A 17,877-nucleotide genomic window follows, 5' to 3' on the forward strand; every position below is an offset into this window, starting at 1 on the left:
GTGTCTTAGCCTCCTGAGTAGCTGAGATTACAGGCATATGCCATCATGCCCAGCTAATTTTTGTATTTTTAGTGGAGACGGGGTTTCATTCTGTTGGCCAGACTGGTCTCTTACTCCTGACCTCAAGTGATCCACCTGCCTTGGCCTCCCAAAGTGCTGGGATTACAGGCGTGAGCCACCATGCCCTGTCTAAAACCTATAGTTTATTAATTTGCTTGTATAATCGATTAATAGGCGTCTGTTTCTTCTTGGGGCTGGGAGTTTAGTTCATGAGTTCACTCCTGTTTCTCTAGCCCCTAGCATTGTGCCTGGCACCCAGTAGGGCCTCAGTAACTATTTCTGGTCTATACTAACTGCTGCCAAGTAATTCTTCCCGGAGCACTGAGAGACCATGACCTTGGCTGGCCCAGGACCCCCTCTGACTCCCAGGGGAAGGACAGACAAGAACCTCCTTTAATCATGTGCCTCCCCAGCAGTGGCCAAGCCTTGCTCTGGCAAGCTTTCTATGCCGCCCAGGTTTCTGGAATGGGTCCATCAGAGTTTCAATTGCACCTCTGTTGGCCACAGCATTGATAAGGAGAGGAAGCTTGTATGCAGATCAGTTCTGAGATACTGCACGGAAAGGAAGCTGCTTCTGTTGCGTCACCCTGTGCCCTGGGAGGATTGAGGATCCGCAGGACCCAGGGCTGATCCCCACCCACCTCATCTCTGGCTTCTACCTGCCAGGTGGGACTTTTAGGTTTTCTTATTTCTTTTTATTAATTGATCCAGTTATTTCACATGTGATTTGTAATTTTCACTTAAAATGGAAAATGTGAGTGACATCAAGCATTGGCTTTCTGCATATTTATTGGGTATCCATTGTGGGCTGGTGGTGGAAATTCAGAGGTGAATAGGAGGTTGCTGCCATCCTTGCCCCCTTAGGAACTGCAGTTCAGCTTGGGAGACAGACAAAGGCATTAATCACAGATATAGATAAATGAAAAATTGCAACTCTCATAAGCCTTGTGAAAGAGAAGAAATGAAATAGATATAATTTTGTATTTGTCCATTATGCCTTAATAAAGCTTGGGGAAAGAAGAGAAGAAATGGTGCCCGAGAGTCTATGAAAGGGATTCTCCTTAGGGAAGTTAGAAGAGGCTTCCCTGAAGCTGCAATGAAATGAGCTCATGCAGGAAGGAAAATAGGGGCCAGACAGGTGAGCAGGCCCAGAAGGTGCGTTTCAGGCCACGGGAAGAGCCAGGGCAAAGGCCCTGGGATGAGGCTCAACATGCCACAGTGGTTTCCTGAGCTGTTACAACAAATTTCCATGAACTTAGTGGCTTAAAACAACAGATATTGATTCTCTCACAGTGCTGGAGGCCAGAAGTCTGAAATCCAGGTGTCAGCAAAGCCATGTTCCTCCTGGAGGCTCTAGGGGAAAGATCCTTCCTTGCCTCTTCCAGCTTCTGATGGTTGTCAGCAACCCTTGGCGTTCCATGGTTTGAAGACGCCTTACTCCAGTCTCTTCCTTTTTCACACGGCCTTCTCCCCTGTGTCCCGGTGCCTCAAACCTCCTTTTTCTTTCTTTCAAAAAGACACAAGTCGGCCAGACGCGGTGGCTCACGCCTGTAATCCCAATACTTTGGGAGGCCGAGGTGGGCAGATGAGGTCAGGAGTTCGAGACCAGCCTGGCCAACATGGTGAAACCCTGTTTCTACTAGAAATATAAAAATTAGCCAGGCCTGGTGGCGGGCACCTGTAATCCCAGCTACTCAGGAGACCGAGGCAGGAGAATCGCTTGAAAGTGGAAGGCGGAGGTTACAGTGAGCCGAGATTGTGCCACTGTACTCCAGCTTGGGTGAGAGAGCGAAATTCTGTCTCAAAAAAAAAAAAAAAAAAAGACACAAGTCATTGGATTTAGGGCCCATCCTAAATCCAGGATGATCTTGTATCAAGGTCTTTAACTGAATTACTCCTGCCAAGACCCTTTTTCCAAGTATTGTTTCATTCACAAGTATGGGGGGTTAGGACTTGGACATATGTTTTTGGGGACATTATTCAATTCACTACATGAGTCTGAGAAATTGAAAGCAGACTCACATGGATGGATTGTAAGGAGCCCGGGGTCCTGGCATGGGCTGAGGCAAATCTCACAGGCATGAAGCCATGCTAAGGGGACTGGAGCTGCTAAAGGACTTTATGAAGGAAAGTACCGGAATTTGATTTGTTCTTTATAACAATCTCAAGGGCCACAAAGTATAGAATTTACAGGAGGGGGCAACATGGGTGAGGGCGATCTATTAAGAGGTTGCTGAAGCTATCAATGAAATGCTGGTGTCTGTGTCTTTGTTTAGGGACTGAAGGGCCAGATGGAGAAAGAAAAACACATGTAAGGGGTATTTTGGAGATGATGGATTTGATCTGGAGTGTGAGGAAGAGAGAGGGGTCAAGGATAACTTCTGCATTTCTTTCTTTGCTGTGAAACTATTTGGGATGTGGACTTTTGGGAGAGGTGCAGATTTTGGGGGAAGATCTTGAGTTCAGTTTTGAATCTGTTGAGTTTGAGGTGTCTGTGGTTGATGGCTTTCACAAATGGCCCCACTTATTCTCTCCCAGTGTTCACACCCCTTTGCAATGTGACTTTGCAGTTCCTCCATTGAATGGAGGAGTCATTTTTCACATCCCTGGGCTGGCCTTGTGACATGTTTGGCCTGCAGGATGTGGAAGACAGGACACCCTGCCAGCTATAAGCCTGTCTCAAGAGTCCTTACAAGCTTCCACTAACTCTTTTAGAGCCCTCCAGGGTCTCCAAGTGGACAGGCTCATGCTGACCTGTTGAATGATGAGAGACCACATGGAGCAAGATGAGCCATCCCAGCTGAGCCCATCCTAGGCTACCTGGCTCTAGCTGACCTTGGATGAGATCAGCCAAGATCAAAAGAACTATCCAGCTAATTCCAGCCTGAGTTACTAACTTCAGAATCATGAGCAAACTAGCTGGATTTTAGGGATGGTTTATTATGCACCAGTAGCTGATAAAGTCCCTTGAGCCAGCCAAATGGAGACGGGAAAAGGCAATCAAGTAGTTGGATGTACAAGTATAGGGTTCAGATTTGAGATTTAGGTAGGAGAAACAAATGTGTGTATCTCCTGGATAGAAGGAATAAGTTTGTGAAGGAGACAGAAAAGGAGTGGCTGGAGAAGTGGCAGAGAAACTAGGAGAAGCCACAGAAGGAAGAAGTTGTGGACAGTGTCAGCTCCTGCTGAAGGTTTAACTGGATTTTAAAGCAAGGGACAGCATGAGCACAGTGAGTGGAAGCATGGCTGGAGATGGCCCAGAGATCCCTCACCTGTTAGGGTGAAGCCAAAGCCTGACCCTGAAAAGTTCTCGATCGTCTATTTACAATTTGCTTAGTTTTTGGGGAAGAATTGATTTTTGATTGCACAAGTGAGGTGATTGCAAAAACAGCCACAGATTCTTCCCATCTCTGTTTGTGTGCCCTTTGCAATGACTTTGCAGGAACTTTCAAGAGGTATCCACCCCATGTATCTGGCTGGAACACATGACTTGCTTTGGCCAATGGGACAATAACAGCCATGACTTAAGTAGAGGCTTGAAGAGTGTGTGCATGAAGCTTCCTTCTGTGTTCTCAGGATCCCTGCTATGGCCCCAGCGTGAAGAAGCCAAGACTAGCCTGCTGGGTAATGAGAGATAGATGGCCCAGTGATTCCTGCTTCCTAGCCAATAGCCAGCAAGCCCCAGAAGCAGAGCCACCTAGGTAAATGGCAGATGACTGCAGACACTTGGAGAAGCCCACCCAAGATCAGCAAAAGAACTGCCCAGCTGAGCCTGGCCCAAAATGCTGACCCTCAGAATCATCAGCTAAATATGCAATTTGTATTTTAAGCCACAGTTTCTCATCCATAGAGTGGAAGTAATAATAGTGTTTTCTTACTAGGGTTTTTATATAGATTAATTAGAGTAACTGAGACATGTAAAGTTCTGAAAACAACACCTCGCACAATAAATGTTGATTCTCCTTTTATAATAATAATAATCACCACCATCTCCTCCTCCTCCTTCCACCATATTTCCAGATATAGAAAAATCCACTTTGTAGTCTTTCTGCTACTGAAGAACATTTAGATTATCTGTGTTTTTGCCATGAACATCCTTGTACTTGCCTCTGTGAGTGTTTCTGCAAGTTTGTCTCCAGGGTAGATACGGAGAAGGAGAAGAACTGGATCATAGAGCATATGTGTCTTGAATTTTAAAAGATATTCTCAAATTTATGCACCTCCCAGCAGCAAGGGGGCTCCCGTTTCCTCCACACTCACACCTGAACTTGCTGTCACCACAAATGCTGCCTCTCTGTTTTACTTTGCCTTGCCCCAACTTCTCGTGAAGTTGGCCGTCTTTTGCATGTTTGTTGTTTGTGGTTCCCTTAAATGGGCCGACTTCCCTTCAGAGCCTCTTCCCTCGGGAAACCCTGCCTCTCACATAGGCCCCAACTTGGGTCATTTATATTCCTCCCTGTTCCAGTGAAGTCTCTGAATTGTAAGGAGCAGAACCCAGATAGGTAGTTCAAGTAAGAAGAGGGTCTGCTGAAAGAAGCTGGCAAAATCTCATGGAACTCAAGGCAGGAAGGATGGGCCCAGTTCTTACAGAAACTGGGCAGTTGTTATTTCTTTTTCTCTGGGACCCTGCGGGCTCTCTCCTCTCTCTCTGCCCCTTCCCCTTCTTCTTCCATCATTAACCTGATCTGTTCAATTGCTGGAGGAAGGAACCTGATTGGATGAGCCCTGTCAGTGGGTTGGCTCCCTTTTGGTCCGGTGCTCATCCTGCCCAATTGGCTGCAGCTGCTTGGAGCACAGGGCTCCTGCTCCCTCTCCCTCTCCCTTTCTTCTTCCTCCTCTTCCTCCTCCTCCTCCTTCTTCTTTTTCTTTTTCTGATGGAGTCTTGCTCTGTTGCCCAGGCTGCAGTGTAGTGGTTCAATCCCGACTCACTGCAACCTCTGTCCTGGGTTTAAGCAATTCTTGTGCCTCCGCCTCCTGAGTAGCTGGGATTACAGACACTGGCCACCCAAAGTGCTGGGATTACAGGCATGAGCCACCACACCTGGCCAAGGCTGCCTTTTCTGGCCATGGGTGAAACACGTAGCTTAGGCACACCCAGGGGACTCTATCCCGGGAGTGGGCCAACACTGTTTCCCAGGCAGCATGAGTCCTGAATTCATTCAGCATAAAAAAAAAAATCAAATCAGAAAGAAAAGAAAGAAGACAAATTCTTCCAGCCACATCTAATACAGGAAAAGGAAATATTTGCTTTCCCTACAGATTTTCTGGTCAGTTGCCTATGGTAGATTTTTTTTTTTTTAATGGAGTCTCGCTGTATTGCCCAGGCTGAGTGCAGTGACGCTATCCCAGCTCACTGCAAGCTCTACCTCCTGGGTTCACGCCATTCTCCTGCCTCAGCGTCCTGAGTAGCTGGGACTACAGGCACCCGCTACCACGCCTAATTTTTTTTTTGTATTTTTAGTAGAGATGGGGTTTCACCGTGTTAGCTAGGATGGTCTCAAACTCCTGACCTCGTGATCCACCCACCTCAGCCTCCCAAAGTGCTGGGACCACAGGCATGAGCCACTGCACCCGGCTGGATATTTTTTTTTTTTTTAAGATGGGTTCTCACTCTGTCACCCAAGCTGGAGTGCAGTGCTGCAATCATGGCTCACTGCAGCCTCAACCTTCCAGGCTCCAGCAATCCTCCCACCTCAGCCTCCCAAGTAGTTGGGACTACAGGCACATGCCATCACACGTGGCTACTTTTTGTATTTTTGATGGAGTTGGGGTTTCTCCATGTTGGCAAGGCTGGTCTCAAACTCCTGGGCTCAAGCGATCTTCCTGCCTCAGCCTCCCAAGGTGCTGAGATCACAGGTGTGAGCCACCGTGCCTGACGTATGGTGGAATTTTAACAATGCCAAATGCTTCGGGCCGACCTTTTGGTCTAGGAGCATGGAAATTTTACGTGTAGCCACCAGGATTAAATGAAGAGAAAGTTGGCTAGTGGGTGTCCTGATAGAGTACCTCATTCCCAGCTCTTACTTGGAATTTGTGGGTTGATTCGCATGGCTGCTTCTCAAAAACTTTCTTCTCACGTGGTGGCCAGGACTTTGTGGGCCCAAGCCCCGTCCAGAGCTGTGGCGATCTCCCGGGCACTCGGATTTCATTTCTCCTTGGCCGTGTTCCTGATACTTCAATAAAGAAAAAAAATCTGAAAAGCACGGGGAGTTTATCTCTTTAGCTACAAATGTCTTTCATTTCTCCGGAAAGAAATGAAAACACACACTGCCATGTAATGATGTTTACCGAAAAAAACAATCTCCATGTAAAATCAACAGACAAAACCTGTATAAAATGGATCATTCAGCGGCTTCCTTGCAAACTCTACACCTTAATCCCTGCCACCAGCCTGTGCACCTTGAGCTCTTCGGCATTTTATTTGTTTTACTTTCTTGAAAGCGCATGAGTGGAAAGAGGCATGTCCACAATTGTGTGGGTGAGCAGTGAGGAGACATTCTCCAAATAGCTCATCAGAGCATCCATCAATAGACGTTTTTCTCCTCGGCTCATGGCAGCGAATCAAATATTTAAATGTGATTTTTAGACTTAAAGGCACATGAAGCAATTTGTTTGACGAAGGAGGGAGTGGGTTGGAAAACTCTGCTCTGATGATGGGGAGAATTTTCTGCAGGGCTGAAGCTAACTCACCTGTGACACATGTTGCCTACAAATTGGGGTGCCCCTATCATGTAACAAAGGCCCCTTTGTGGAGGGGGTCAAGGCTGCACCCCATCAGTGGGCTCGGGGGCTGTAGTCTCCTTGGCAACAAGCCCTTTGCCCTGACAACGTCCACCTCCCAGGGATGTTCCCCACGGCAGCTTTTTGAGTTGAGTGCTGACAACTCCGATTTGCCAGCGAAGGGGGAAAAAATCAAAAATGATTCATCCGCCTGCTCAGCGTAGTGGGAAAGGGACTGATGGGGCCTTCAGCCGCTCGGCATCTCACCGTGGCAGAGGGAAATGCTAACGGGAGCAGACAACCACGGTGGAACTGGGGGTTGGGGGCACAGGAGCAGGAGAACGGAACACGAGAGAATCTGAGAGGGGCACGCCAAGTGGGTTCAGGCAAGAGACCCCGAGAGGCTTGTTTCGCCAAAGCATCACCTTAGGAGCCCCGCACCTGCCTCGTCTGGGCCAGTGCTCCCCGAGGTTGGTGGTCCTATGGGAGCTGCCGTCCTTAGGCTGGGACTGGTAGCCCCAATGTAATTTGGTACCCAGGTGGACATTTTTATTACAAAAATGCATAGTAGTGAAAACACAACTAGCATCCAAAAATTATGCTTTCAGGTGCTATTTTTTTTTTTTAATAGAAATAACGACAATCCTTACCTGGGAAGCAGTCATTATTGCTGGCCAGGCCATGTTCCAAGTGATAAGCACAGGCCTCTGTTTTTATGGATGGGCGAATGCATACAGGTCTAAGACTCCAGTGGTTGGCCGGGCATGGTGGTTCACGCCTGTAATCCCAGCACTTTGGGAGGCCGAGGTGGGCGGATCACTTGAGCTCAGGAGTTGGAGACCAGCCTGGCTAACATGGCGAAATCCCATCTCTACAAAAAATACAAAAATTAGGTGGGCCTGGTGGTGCACGCCTGTAATCTCAGCTACTTAGGAGGCTGAGACACTCGAGAATCACTTGAACCCGGGAGGTAGAGGTTGCAGTGAGCCGAGATCGCGCCACTGCACTCCAGCCTGTGTGACAGAGCAAGACTCCTTCTCAAAAAGAAAAGAAAAAAAAAGACTCTAAAGAGTCCCATGAAAAGTTACCAACATTCCCATGTTACAGATGAGAAAGCCACCGATGCCAAAGAAATTACATCAATTTCTCCACACTCATCGTCCCAGGTGTTGATTTGTTGATTTTTATAAACCAATCATAACCAGTTCAGCCTTTTTTTTTTTTTTTGAGATGGAGTCTCGCTCTGTCGCCCAGGCTGGAGTGCGGTGGCACGATCTCGGCTCACTGCAAACTCCGCCTCCCGGGTCCGCGCCATTCTCCTGCCTCACCCTCCTGAGTAGCTGGGACTACAGGCGCCCGCCACCACGCCCGGCTGATTTTTTGTATTCTTAGTAGAGATGGGGTTTCACCCTGTTAGCCAGGATGGTCTTGATCTCCTGACCTCGTGATCTGCCCGCCTTGGCCTTCCAGGATGGTCTCAATCTCCTGACCTCGTGATCCGCCCACCTTGGCCTTCCAGGATGGTCTCGATCTCCTGACCTCATGATCCGCCCCCGCCTCGGCCTCCCAAAGTGCTGGGATTACAGGCGTGAGCCACCGCGCCCGGCCAGTTCAGCCTTCTTCTCCCTCCACACGGCATCGGGGGGTGCTCAGTGGAGACCTGTTGACTCACAGCTCTGTCAACTCATGAGCCCCGTGTGTTTCCCGTCCTTTTTCTTGGGCCGACTGTATGACTTGGCTTATGTAAACCCGGCTCATCAAAATCGTAACAGATGTCTATCCCACAGCAAGGCTCACGTTCCCTCTTCCAGAAAAGCCTGCTTTTCTACATTTAGGAAATGGTGATGCAGGTAAAACACAGCAATTTGATCAGTCATGGTTTAGAAAGCATTTCACCTTCTGTGGGGTCAATTCCAAGGCAACAGGCAAGCTTGGGAATGTGTGCAGTCCCAGGCAAGGCGTCTGCGTGAACAGGGGAGCCCCCACCGTCAAGCTGCTGCCTTTAGCATCTCGCATTCCTAGCTTTCAGCTCCCCGCAGGACAAAAGGCTGCTTTCCTTCCCTGCCTCTGAGGTTAACAATCGGCCCATTCACACTCCCGACCTGTCTGGTAGCTGCTGGAAAACAGGTCCGTGCAACACAAGCAGGCACAATCCTCACACAAACATTTACCCGCATTCTCGCACTGCCAATGCACTCAGCACACATCCACATACTCACACACAGATGCTTACACACATACACCCTTATAGTTATTGATGCACACCCAGACACACTCTCACATGCAAGCACACTCATACACTTTTATACACAAACACAGTCTCACACAACACTCTCCCTCTACACACACACACACCCAGAAAATGCGAACTCACACACACACGCACACACATGCTTTCTCACACACATACACTTGCTTCTTCTGGGCCAGTGTTCCCCAAGGTTGGTGGGACTCGTGCACACACACTCTCACACACATGCTCATGCACTCACACACAGACACAGTCACACACACAGACACACTCATTCCTATGCACATGCACACCCACTCCCCTCACACACAAGCACACACTCCCTCCCCCCACACACTCACACACACACACTCCCTCCCCCCACACTCACAGACACACAGACACACTGCCTCCCCCACACACTCACACACAGACACATTCACAGACACACACTCCAACCCCGACACACACTCACAGACACACACACTCCGATCCCTACACACACACAGACACACTCACAGACACTCCTTCCCCCACACACAGACACACTCACTCCCCCCCCACAGACACACTCACAGACACACACTTCCTCCCCCTCACACACACAGACACACACACACACTCTGACCTCGACACACACTGAAAACCCTGGTAGGGACCAGGTGTGGATATGCAGATTTCATGGTCCAAGCTGAGGAAAACCTTGTAAATTGATGGTCAGTGAATTAATTAAAAAGCCTCTACTGGGCACCAGGCTGCAGGCTCCATGCCGGGGCCTGGGGAGCCCAAATCAGGAGAGAGGTGGTGGTGAGGCAGCTGGGCACAGACCGATGGATCAGGACCCACATCCCTCCAATCTCCAAGGACCTGGAGTCTCTTCTCAGCCTCAGTTTCCCCATGTATAGTGACTCAATCCCCTCACTTCCTTCCTTTCTGTGGTGCCAAGGGGCTCGACACCCCTGGGCAGGGAGATGGGTGCCTTCTGATCCATGGTGAAGCCTTGCCTGGCTTGCTCTGGGAGAGGCAAGCAGGTAGCCAGCGCCTCAGAGGCACAGGGCCTTTGCAGCAGTGGCGCCACATGCCGGCAGCCTCCCCCAGGGTGAGGTGGCCTGTTATACACACTGGCTCTGGGGCCAGGTGAGTGGCCTGTGTTCAAATCCTGCCTCTGCCACTATAAGCTCAGCAGCCTTAGGCAAAATGCTGGGCCTCTCTGCAGCCGTCTTACTTGCAGGGCACGGATGATGCTGGCTCACCCGTTCTTCGGGAGAGTGAGTGAGTGAGTTCACAGAGAGCCCTGGGGACAGCGGGGGCTCAGCTCAGCACCCTGCCTCCTGCCTCAGGTTGGACCTTGTCCCTGGCTACCTCCTTCTCCCCTCAGCATGGCCCCTTATCTGGCCCTCCTTCCTCAGAGAGGCCTGCCCGGGCCACCTGGCGAGTGTAGCTTGGTCCCTGTGGCCTCATAGTACCCTCCTTTTTTTTTTTTTTTTGAGACTGGCGTTGCTCTGTAGCCCAGGCTGGAGTGGAGGGGCAGCACCATACTTCACTGCAGCCTCAACCTCCCCAGGCTCAAGTGATCCTCCCACCTCGGCCTCCCGAGTCACTGGGACTGCAGGTGCACACCATCACACTCTGCTAATTTTCACATTTTTTGTAGCAATGGGATGTTGCCATGTTGCCCAGACTGGTCTCAAACTCCTGGGCTCAAGTGATTCTCCTGTTTCGGCCTCCCATAGTGCTGGGATTGCAGGGGTGAGCCACTGTGACTGGCCTCTCATAGCATCCTCTTTACCTCCTTGGCTGAGCTCGTCACAACTTACAACTTGATATTTATTCCTCTAGCCTTTTCCTTCCCCACTAGACTGTAAGGTCCGTGAGAGCGGGTCTGTCTGTTCCCCATGGTGTCTCCCCGGAGCCCAGCAGCGTGTTGGCCCACAGAAGGCACTGAGTACTTTCGTGCTGAAGAAGCTTCCAATAACCCTGACAGATAGAGAAGCAAATCCTGCTGTGTAGACCAAGAGGGGGAGGGGCTGCAGAGGCAGGGGGATTGGGGGTAAGACTGGATATTAGGAGACAGTGAGGAGAGGCAGTCACGCCCCGCCGGACAGCCGCCCACTTGCAGGGCACAGGCGGCATAAAGCAGTTTATTCAGGGAGCCCCGGGCCCACCAGGACAGCTGATCAAGGCAGGGACACGGCCAGCCACTGCGTTTTTGACACGACTTGCTGGTTCAGCCCTGGAGAACGTAATTATAAACCCCAACTCCTTGAGGAGGAGGAGTTTCAGCCTCTTTTTCCCTGAGTATTTTGTGGAGCCCAAGGCCCAGGCCCGTGAGCCAACTCCCTGCAGGGTGGCTGAGCAGGCGCGGGTTTCTTTTCACCTTGCTCATTAGAGGATTAACAGTGAAGAAAAAAGCCATAAGGACAGCCACCGGGCACACACTGTCACCCGTGACCTCCTGCATCCCCCAGGGTTCTTCTTTCTGCCAGGGCAGACAGACATAGGCACCTCTCACCCTGGCTGCATGCAAATGGGCCTCAGTTTCCTGAATTGCTCACCTCAGGGGCGGTGCCAAGGGGAGATGAACATACAAATGAATGAACGAACATACTCTCTAAGTAAAAACCATGCTTCCTCTGTGAGTGGAGGCTTCAGACATGCCTAGGCTCCCCTTACATCTGGGCTTAGCCTTGAGCCCCTCCGAGGTAGAAATTCTGAAACCCCTTTGTCTCAACTTGAACTCAGGAGCCCTGTTTCTCCTCCATCCCTGTCCCTTCCTCCTACTCATTTGCCAAGTGACCTCGCAAACTCATAGAATGCCTCTGGCATAATACTTGCCCGACTGTCATCTCCTCCCTCTTACCTTCTCCACGGGATGTGAATTTCTGGTGACAAAATGTCCCTGCACCTTTAACCAAATCACTTCCAAACCTCACTGAGCCCCGACTTACTCATCTGCAAAATAAGACCGTGGCAGCGGAGCTCCCCACGCACACACGATGGCTCACAAAGACAGCGGGAATTTGGGGGAGCGCTCCTGGGGAGGTGGAGAACAGGTTAAAGGGGTGGGTATGGTGGGATTAATTTGTTCATCACAAGGTCTTCAGAGCTTCTGCTTTTAATTTCCTGTACCTCTTGGAAAGGGATTAACATCTTATTGCTCAAAGCAGTGACTGGGGAGAGGCGTGAGCGGGAAAGATGGTTCTAAGATGGAGTGAGTGTCTCAGGTGGGAGGGAGGCGGCTGGGGCCAAGGTGAGGCTGAGCTCTCTGGCTTTCCTGGCAGGGGAGTGCTTCCTCTTCCCTAGTTCACACCTGACCGGCCTGCTGAGCTTTCCACGGGCTGTGGGAGTGAACTCTCTAAGTTTTTTCCAGCCCTTCCTGCAGAGGTAATGTCTATCCTCGTGTGTGCCTCTAGGAGCTGCTGTATTAAAATAGTTAAATCAAGGAAGGACCCAGCCAAGCCATCCCCACCCATGGCTGGGGGCCTGTCCCAGGGCCAGCCTGCCTCCCGGGTGCTGTTTCCAGGTTTCCTGGGGAGCTTTCATCCCTGGGCACAGGGTGGTTTGTGCACAGCGAGGAGAGGAGGTGGGAGCCTGGCGGAGTCCAACCTGACCCCACTTGTTTGTTCCCTTCAGAGGCTTCTCTGCCCCTTCCCAGAGCTCCCTCTATGAAATAACTTGTTTGCTGAAAAAAAAACTTTCTTTACTCATTCTATTGCTGGTAAGTGTCCTGGTACAATAACTTATTGTGTGTTGGTCTGAAGTGAGGGTGGGGTGCGGAGAACCTTGGGAGCTCCAGCTGCCCCTTGCCCTCCCCCACTTGAACAGGTAAGACTTCCGAGATCAGAGCTGGAAGCTGGGAAGCCCTGGAGGCTCAGGAGCAAGCAGGAACGAGTCTCCACTTGCCATCAGCCTCTGCTTTTGAAGTGTGATTGCCTTGCAGATGGGCTCCACCCACACAACCGGCCCTTCCCTGGCAAAGGCTGGGCAACCGCTGCTCCCACCCAGCATCCCCCAACCCACACCTCACCCCCCGCACCCCACATACACACATCTGTGCTCTGCGGATTCCCATGGAATCTTAAGGCCCTTAATAAGGAGTCCACACACTGGGGCAAATGCACGATCTGAGCAGGTGTGTTCATCCGGGCTTCTAGTTGAAATCAAGTCTGAGGTCATTTCTGTTGGAAGAAGACTTACTCATTTATTCGTTTATTAATTCATTCAACAAATATTGATTTACTGCCGACACCACATGGGCCACATGGCCATGCTGGGGATTAAGAAGAACGGGCTGGGGGTGAGCATAGCAGACACTCCTGCAGTTTCCCAGGGGAGAGAGACACGGAACAGATTCGAGAATAGGGGCAGACCAGGCACCTGCCATGTGCCAGGCACTCACCTGAGAGCTTTGCCTCTAGTATCGCATTTAATCTTCATAAGAACCTGATCCCGTAGGTTGATTGTTAGGATCCTCAATCAGGGAACCAAGGCTGACAGAGGTCAAGAGACTTGCCCGAGGTTGCACAGCTGGTGAGGAGCAGGGCCTGGATTTGAATACGAGGTGCCTGGTTCAGAGGCCACACCTATAACCAGGACCCTGCATGCCTGTGATGAGTTCTTAATCGCCGTGAGAAGGCCAGGAGCGAACAGCAGGGTCTGCTCTGGGCGATTCTAGAAAGGGAACCTGATTCAGGCTGGAGATCAGCAAGACTGTCGGAGGAAACGCCCTTGAAGCTGCACTCGGAAAGATGGGGAAGAATCAGACGGGCCAAGAATGGAAGCATGTTCCAGGAAGAGTGAACGGCATGTGCCAAGGCCCCGAGGCAGAAGAACGTGGTATGTGGGAGGAATGCACGGAGGCTCATGTGGCTGGAGCCAGTACACAGGTCCTGTCCCTTTTGTAGCAGATGCAGTTCCCTACTCACCAATTGCTCACCCTTCTCCCACCTAACCAACAGCACCCTGCTTCTCTCCCCCACAGCCCCGAGGAAGGGTGAGTTTCAGGAAAGGTAGGCTCCAACCCAGGTGTGGCAGAAGCTATTTTCTCCAAATGGCTATAATGATCTATCTGGCCTCACATGCTCTTCCGGGGCCTTGCCACACTCTGTTAAGTGGCAGAGGTGATTGATTTCCCTGTCCTTTGAGCCTGGGTGGATTTTGTGGCTGCTAGAATGCAGTGGAAGTGAGCCTGAATGAGTCCTGAGGTCAGGTCAGAAAAGGCGATGTAGCTTTTGCTTGTCTCTGTCTCTCCCCCACCCCCTTCATCCCTGGAACCCAGCCACCATGTTGGGAGGAAGCCCAAGCCTGCCCACATGGGTAGATCACATGGAGAGGCCCATGAAGAAAAACAGGCCTCCAGCCAACAGCCAGTCTCTACCACCAGATATGGAGTGAGTGAGCCTTCGGATGATTCTAGCCCCAGCCTTTAAGACTTCTGACTGAGGCTCCAGACACCTTAAAGCAGAGACAGGCTGCTTCTGCCACCCGAATTCTTGACTCAGAATCCATTAGCATAAAAAATGTTTATGCTTCTAAGTTTGAGGATAATTTGTTACACAGCTATAGTAACTGGGTTGCTTGTCTGATAAGCCCATTCCCCTTGCCAGGGATTGGTTTGAGGGTGGGCTTGGGATTCAACTCCAGCCAATGAGAAGTGAGGGGATGTCTACTGAGGGGACTTCTGGGGAAGATTTCCTGCTCTTGAAAGAAAAGTATTAACCAGGCACAGTGGCTCACGCCTGTAATCCTAGTACTTTGGGAGGCTGAGGCGGGTGGACAGATCACTTGAGCCCAGAAGTACAAGAGCAGCCTGGACAACATGGCAAAACTCTATCTCTATAAAAAATACAAAAATTAGCCATCTGTGATGGTGCATGCCTGTAGTCCCAGCTACTCAGGAGATTGAGACAGGAGGATCACGTGAGTCTGGGAGGTCAAGGCTGCAGTTAGCCAAGATTACTCCACTGAACTCCGACTTGGGTGACACAGTGAAACTCTGTCTCATAAAAAAAAAAAAAAAAAAGGAAGGAAGAAAAAAGTTATCAAGAAGATGCCGTCCTTTACTCCCTCCAGATGAGGCTGTATGAGCAGATAATAACTGGGCAATGGCAGCCACGTTTAGACTATGAGGGGAGTAACCCAAAGATGGTGGAATAAAAAAAGAGGAAGAATCTTGGTCCTTAAGTGAATAAGCCATGGATTATCCAACCTTGGGCCCAGCCTACTTCAGTGAAATAATAACCCCCCTGTGTTTAAAGCATTTTCAGTTTGACTTGTTACTTTCTGAGTGATATATTGCCTTTCCCCTCACATGCCACCTTTCCCCTGCTCCGGCTCACCTCTGAATTTGGGGCAGGGAGGGCTTAAGAAGCTCTGGTACACAAAGAAAAAATTCCTGTTTAGTATCCTCGAAGGTCAACAGCGGGAGGGAATTGAAAGGGGATTCTGGCCAGGAGGTCTGATAGTGGAGAAAAGAGGTTAAGAAAGAAAGGGGGAAAGTCAAAGGTAAAGACCAGTGAGGGAAGAAACAGAAAAGATCATACAGTAAAAACAAGAAAAGTAAGGACAAAAGAACAGGACAGAGATCTGGGGGGAAATAGTAAGGGCCTCGAGGCTACAAGACATACTTTGACCACCCTCTGATGCTAGAACAGTCTTCCTCACATCCTCTTATGAGGCCACACAAGACAGGGATTAAACATGCAAACTCTGGAGATAAAATTATGATTCCATTACTTTCTGTCTGGATGATCTTGGGCAAATTACTTAATTATACTTAACCTCGGAAGATTTGTAAAATAGGTATTGATTATCAAAATGCTCAGCCGGGCATGGTGGCTCATGCCTGTAATCCTAGCACTTTGGGAGGCCAAGGTGGCTGGATCACCTGAGGTCAGGAGTTTGAGACCAGCCTGGCCAAAATGACGAATCCCTGTCTCTACTAAAAATACAAAAATTAGCCGGGTGTGGTGGCGGGTGCCAATAATTCCAGCTATTTGGGAGGCTGAGGCAGGAGAATTGCTTGAACCCGGGGAGGCAGAAGTTGCAGTGAGCTGAGATCACGCTGCTTCATTCCAGCCTGAGTGAAAGAGCAAAACTCCGTCTCAAAAAAAAAAAAAAAAAAAAAGGTCACCCCAAGGGGTTGCTGAAAGGATTTTATTCAGGACTCTACTAAGTTGTCAGTACAGAAATTCAATTCGGGCTTGAGCAATATAGAAAAATATTTGACTCATATCCCTGAAAGGTCAAAGAGTATCTGGCTTCAGGCATGGCTGGATCCAGGGACTCAAATATCAGGAGTGGATCTCTATGCATCTTTTGTCTCTTTTTCTCCCATTGCTATTACTTTCAGTCAAGCTTCCCCTCCACGGTTGCACGCAGATGTAGCCCTATGTCCCATCTTCTCAGCAGGTTCAAAGGGCTGATACCTTTGTTCCTGGGTCTTGGGAGTGCTATGATTGCACCAATATGTGTCCTGTACCCATTCCTGCACATATTAAGTAACTAAGGGGATGGATTATGCTGATCAACCAGACCAAGGTCCTTGGTATGGAGGTTGGGCCAGCTCTACCCCAACCACGTGGGCTAAGATGGTAAATGTAGTAAATGCATGTGTGTGTGTTTGGGAGTGAGAGGGAGGTTTCCAGAAAAATTGAGTTGCTATTAAAAGAAGCAGGGATGACTATCAGACAGACACAACAGAGTTTACAATAAGTACACTTGGCAGCTATGTTAGGACGTTCTTGCATTGCTATAAAGAAATACTTGAGACTGGGTAATTTATACAGAAAAGAGGTTTAATTGGCTTACAGTTCTGCAAGCTTTACAGGAAGCATGATGCTGGCACCTGCTTGGCTTCTGGGGAGGCCTCAGGAAGCTTCCAATCATGGCAGAAGGTGAAGGGGGAGCAGGCATGTCACATAGCAGGAGCAGGAGCAAGAGAGAGAGAGTGGGGAGGTGCCACATTTTTAAATAGCCAAATCTTGCAAGAAGTCACTCACTATTGTGAGGACAGCACTAAGAGAATGGCACTTCCCTCTCTCGTCTCCTGATTTCGCACACACCATGCCATCTGCCTGATGCACTCTTTGCCTTCCCTCTTTGCCCACAGCATGGTGCATCCTTCTGATTTCAGCACAAACATTACATGCTAACGGTCCCTCCTATGTGCTCCCAAGCCCCCTGGGCTTTTCTCATTATGGACATGTCATGCCATGGTGATTACGAGACTCCCTCTCCAGAACAAGGTTTCTCAACTTTGGCACCACTGACATGGGGGACTGCATCATTCTTTGTTGTTAGGGGGCTGTCCAGGGCACTGCACAATGTTTATTGGCATCTCTGGCCTCTACCCATTACAGGACAACAGAATTCCCCCCACCTTCAGTTGTGACAACAACATTCATGAGAAATCCACCCCCACGAGCTAATCACCTCCCACCAGGCCCCACCTCCAGTACTGAGAATTACAATTTAACATGAGATTTGGGCAGGGACACAGATCCAAACTACATCAGAGCTAACACTTCCGCTGCTCGGGACTTCTCTAAGAGAAGCAATTTCAGGGAAGGCAAACCCTGACTCTTTTTTCTTTTTTTTAATTAAATTAAATTAAATTAAATTTAATTTAATTTTAAGTTCTGGGATACACGTGCAGGACGTGCAGGTTGGTTACATAGGTAAATATGTGCCGTGGTGGTTTGCTGCACCTATCAACCCATCACCTAAGTATTAAGCCCCGCATGCATTAGCTATATATCCTGATGCTCTCCCTCCCTCATTCCCCCTGCAACAAGCCCCAGTGTGTGTTGTTGCCCTCCCTGTGTTCTCATTGCTAGTACTTATAACTGAGAACATGCAGTGTTTGG

Source organism: Pan paniscus, chromosome 21, assembly GCF_029289425.2.
Source record: "Pan paniscus chromosome 21, NHGRI_mPanPan1-v2.0_pri, whole genome shotgun sequence".
Taxonomy (NCBI): Eukaryota; Metazoa; Chordata; class Mammalia; order Primates; family Hominidae; genus Pan; species Pan paniscus.